Genomic DNA, 4,955 nt, shown 5'->3' with positions numbered 1-4,955 from the left:
TTTCCCAGGTGAGCTCTCTGTGGGTCTCCCTTCTCAGTGACATCCCTGAGCTCTCCCCACAGGCTGCAGGGGGGCGGGGGGGTCTCAGCAGCTGCATGTCTGCGTTTGCATCGTCCCCACAACAATCTGGGCAGTAAGAACTGTTAGCCGCACTTGACAGACATGGAGACTGGAGACCAGCCACCTCGGTTAAGACACACCGAGCCAGCAGGTGGCAGAAGCGAGCCTTGGGCTCTGTCCCAGGCTGTGCTCCTTCCTCCTCGGGAGACCCTCTCTCCCTCCCTGTTGTCAGCCGCTGGGGCCTTTGACCTTGGAATGGGCACTCCCTAAATCTCTGTCCCCGGCCCCGACCTGGGACTGATCAGTCACACCCTCCGGGGCCTGACCCTGGCCTCCGCTCGGGGCTCCTCTGGCCAGTGCTGGCAGACACCCTCGCTCTCTCCACCTTGCAGCCCAGCCCGCGCTGTGCAGACCGTCACCCCCACTGGGCGGAAACCGGCTCCCTCACGGTTTGCTCAGCCCCAGGAATGAGACGGTGCTGTCCCAGCCAACTTCCCTTTTTTCCGTTCAGGCCAGCAGCGTTCCTCGCCTGCTCTGCTGGGACTTTGCCTTTGACTCATGCCCCGCCTCCAGCCCCCGCCTCCAGCCCCCGCACAGACGTGGGCCCCACGGTGCTCAGTGAGGGCTTCAGGTGACACTCTGCACCTTCACTTCCTCCTCATTCTCACGGACTCGGCCCAAATCATCAACCACGTTCCTGTCCTCTGGGCCTGTCCTGCTGGCCCTGTCCAGCCCGCAGGCCTGTGTCCGACAGGTCTCTCTCGAGGACTGCCCTCGCTTCTTGCAGCCCCTCCTCGAGAACCATCAATGGCTCCCTGCCTCCTTCCCGCTCCGCGTGGAACCCCTCAGGCAGGTCTGGAAGCCCCTCCATCAGCCTGGTCCTCCCTTCCCCACCCAGCCTCAGCTTGCAGCTCGCCCGGGTTCAACTTGCCTGAGGGTCTGCGTGTCCCCTCACTGTGTGACTTGCTTTGCTGCTCCTGCCTTGTTCTTTTCTATACTACTCACCCTCGGACCCAACTCTAGCCGTGTCTCTGATACGACATGCCCTAGAAGATTAAGCAAGGGGGTCGCTGTGAGCCGAGGGGCCGGGAGCAGACCCTCCGTCGGGGCACCGGGTGTGAATTCAGTTCCACTGAGCCTTGGGGCCAGTCTCAGGCGCACGCCTGCAAAGCGGAAATAATAACCGTGACTGCACTGGGAGGCCTCGGGTCACACCAGCCGCCTGGGAGCGTGTATCTGGCAATGAGCTCGCGGTTCTGACTCTAAATGTCATCTCCTTGCCGAGGACTCCCACGCTCCTCTCCCCGACTCCAGACTCCAGTGCCAGCCGTGTGCCCACTCAACACGACGAACAGGCATCTCACGCCCGCCGAGTTCGAATCCGAATCCCCGATTCCCGTCCACCCCCACGCCGGCTCCTCCCCCGTTCTTCCCCAGCCCCATCCTTCCGGCTGCTCCGGCCAGAACCAGGGAGCTATCCTCCATGCCTCTTCCCCTCACCCCCGCTTTCCACCTGCCAGGAGACCCCTCGGCTCTGCCTTCAGAATTCATCCCACCCCACCATGGGCTCCCCCCGGGCTCCTCCTCTGCCCCTTGGAGGGCTCCCTGCCTCCATCCGTGTCCCCCATCATCTCTCCCCAGCACGTGGCCACAGGGAATGGGAGTGGCCCGCCGTCACACTCAGAGGAACAGCCAGAGACCCTACAATGACCACGAGACCCTGTCCAGCTTCCTCTGCCCAGACCACCTCGGCCTCCTCCCTGCGCCCCAGTCACCCAGGCACACTGTCACCTTAGGACGTTCCCACCGCCTGTCCTTTTAGCCTGGAATGTTCGTTCCCTAGATACCTGCGTGACTCACTGTTTCGCCTCCTTCACATCTTTGCTCAAATGTCACCTTTCAATAAAACCCGCCCTATTTATAAAACGGCAACAGCCCCCACCTCTTCCTCCGCTCTAGCTTTCCTTCTCTGCTGTGATACTTCCCACCCTTTACTATATTTACTTATTATGTCTACTGTCCGTTGCCTGTCTCCCACCTGCACCCCCTCCCGCCATCGCCGAACGGGGAGGCAACTCCATGGGACGGAGGCTGTCGTCCCTTTTGTTCAATGAAGCATATTCCCTGGCAGCTGGCAGACCCTCCGCACACACCTGTTGAATTCGGCGAGCGGACGAATCCACAGCTGGTCTGCTCCTGGGGCCGAGCCCACAAACACTCTCGCCCACGGACCGGCCTGTGCCTCTCCCAGGGCTGGGCTGCAGGATTCCGTCTGGGCTCCCACTCCGGCCGTGAGTCGGCTCCTGTTCTCCACTGCGGGGGCTCAGGTCTCTTTCTAGGGAGCGTTTGGGGCAAGTTACTTCACACTCAGGTCTTCCGTCTCCCCAGGGCACTGGGACATTGCAGGGCTCCGCCGCCCAGGGGCCAGTGCAAGCCTCAGCCCTCGGGGCGCAAAGACCAGGCCCTTCCTTTAGAAGTCAGAAATTCTCCAGGGCCTGCTACAGGGGAGAGGGGGGTGGGGGAGGGGGGGACCCTTCTGGCCCAAGCCAGCCCTCTGAGCTCCCAGGAAGATATTTTCAGCACCAGGGTCAGCGCTAAGCGCCCAGCAGGAGACCACAGCACCCTGTCTAAGGAGCCTGTGGATCTGGCCCCTTGGAAAGGCTTGGCAATCCCCGCACACTCCTGTTCAATCTCAGCCGCTGGGGGCGGGGGGAAGCCAGCAGAGAAAGCACCATCAGCATTTGGTGGTCTACATGTGGCTGGTCCCACCGAGATCATGGCTCCCTGGGGGCGGGGCTAAAGGTGCAGGGCTGTGTCTGAGCTGGGCGCAGGCTGGGGGAGCATAGGCCCCCAGAGGAGACTCAGGCCCCTCACCCCATTCCCTTTCTAGAGAGAAGCGGGCGCTCTGCAGCCTCTGGGCCCTGGGCCAGCCGGGCTGTGGAATGTCCTTCCACACACGGGGGCTTTCCCCTCAGCCTCGCCCAGAGCCCACCCTCCTTCCCGCCTCGTCTGGCTCCTTTCAGACCTCCCGAATCATTGCTTTTTAGAAAACTTTAAGTGGTACTAAAATGATCTAATCTAGCTCCAAAAATGATTTGGTGTTGTTATTGGGGTCACTTTGAATGCATAGATTTACCTACGGAGCTGGTGGTCTTTCCCCTCCACTTTCCGTCTACTCCCCGAAGTCTTTCCTCACCCATCTGATCCCTCCTGCCCCTGCCAGCATCCCCTCACTCCTGCCCTTCCCACGGGCTGCAGGCTGTGGATCTAGGGGACCGACTCCCTCCATGGAGTCAGGTGGGGTTCATTGAGGGCGTGCTCCCAGGTGAGATCAGTATGGAGTAGGAGCCTGAGGGTGGGGACCGGATGGGAGCCCAGCCCAGGCGTGACCTCAGGTCAGGCCCAGGAGGGTAACCTCCACCTGGCCACACGGGGGCGCCAGAGTTGGCATTAGAAGTGAAAGCAGCGAAAGGAAGAGGGTGTGGAAGGGGGGGCTGGGGCGGGGCGTCAGTGTTGTTAACCACAGTGAGAAGCCGGCCCCAGGTGAAGAGGTGGATATTACCACCCACTGAGGCCCGAGTGCCTCTCCCAGTTCACCCCTCTGTGGACTCGGAAACTGAACTGGGCACCACGCAGTTCTTCATGGTTTACTGAGGGACGTGTGTCTGTCCTCAAACTGTACACAGCAGCGTGGGCGCAAGACGTCTTTAAGCCTCATGTTAACGTCAGCATACAGTGTCTGACCGCCACAGCTAGCCGTGCTGAACTTGATCATCATGTGTGTGGACGGGTGCCCATGCATTTCTTTCTTTCTTTGTTAAAAGATTTTTAGAGAAGGAAGGGGAGGAAGAGAAACATCAGTGTGTGGTTGCCTCTCACGTGCCCCCCCACTGGGGACCTGGCCCACAACCCAGGCATGTGCCCTGACTGGGAATCGAACCAGCGACCCTTTAGTTCCCCGGCTGGCACCCAGTCCCCTGAGCCACACCAGCCAGGCCTGTATTTCTTTCTTTCTTTTCACCAGTTCCAATAATATAATTATATAATATATAAACATATATATACATGTATATATACATATACACGGACTATATATACATATATGTATATATTTATATAATATAATATAATATGCATATATGTATGTATATGCATATATATGCCTGCTGGCTTTGCACTTGCTAGCCGTGTGATGTTGGGTAAGATCCTTAACCTCCCTGTGCTTCGGGACTTCCATCTGGAAAGCAGGGCCCCCATTAGCAGGGCCTGTCTTCGGGTTTAAATGAGAAAAGTCACTGAGTTGCACAGCGGTATGTGGTGGGGACAGGGACCTTCTCGAGCAGAGGGCCACTGTCTCAGGGCTGCTAGGTTCCCCCTCCCCCCGCTTACTCCTCTCGGGGGTTTGGGGGACAGTCAGAGCCTTGACCTGGCCCACGCGTCCTGGGGGGCCTGGCTGGGCCCTGGGGACCATTTCTTGACCAGTATGTGTGACGGTGGAGGGTCCGTCCGAGGGGCTCCGGGGTGGCTTGGACACATCTTTACAGACGGTCCCCTTTGGTCTCTGATATCCCTTTGAGGTAGTATTTTCTCATCAGGAAATGCCTTGAGATGCAGCCGATCACGGGGACGGGGGCGCTTTCCAGGAATTAGAGAGCCGTGTGGGACAGGCACCAGGTCAGACCGTGCCAATGGCCGCAGATGGCCTTTGCCCTGTCCCAGTCCTTGCAGGACATGTGGTGGCCACTGGGGCACAAAGGGGAACAAGAAACACAGGTGACTGCCCTCAGGGGTCTCCCAGAAGGACAGTGAGACAAGCAGGTACAGCCAGGTCACCTGAGGGTTGTGATAGGCACAGCCGGGGTGAAGGCGAAGGTTGCATCGCAGGAGCCTTCATT

Source organism: Phyllostomus discolor, chromosome 12 (assembly GCF_004126475.2).
Source record: "Phyllostomus discolor isolate MPI-MPIP mPhyDis1 chromosome 12, mPhyDis1.pri.v3, whole genome shotgun sequence".
In the NCBI taxonomy this organism is placed as follows: Eukaryota; Metazoa; Chordata; class Mammalia; order Chiroptera; family Phyllostomidae; genus Phyllostomus; species Phyllostomus discolor.
The sequence above is the reverse complement of the archived record's forward strand: the minus strand, read 5'-3'. Positions refer to the sequence as shown.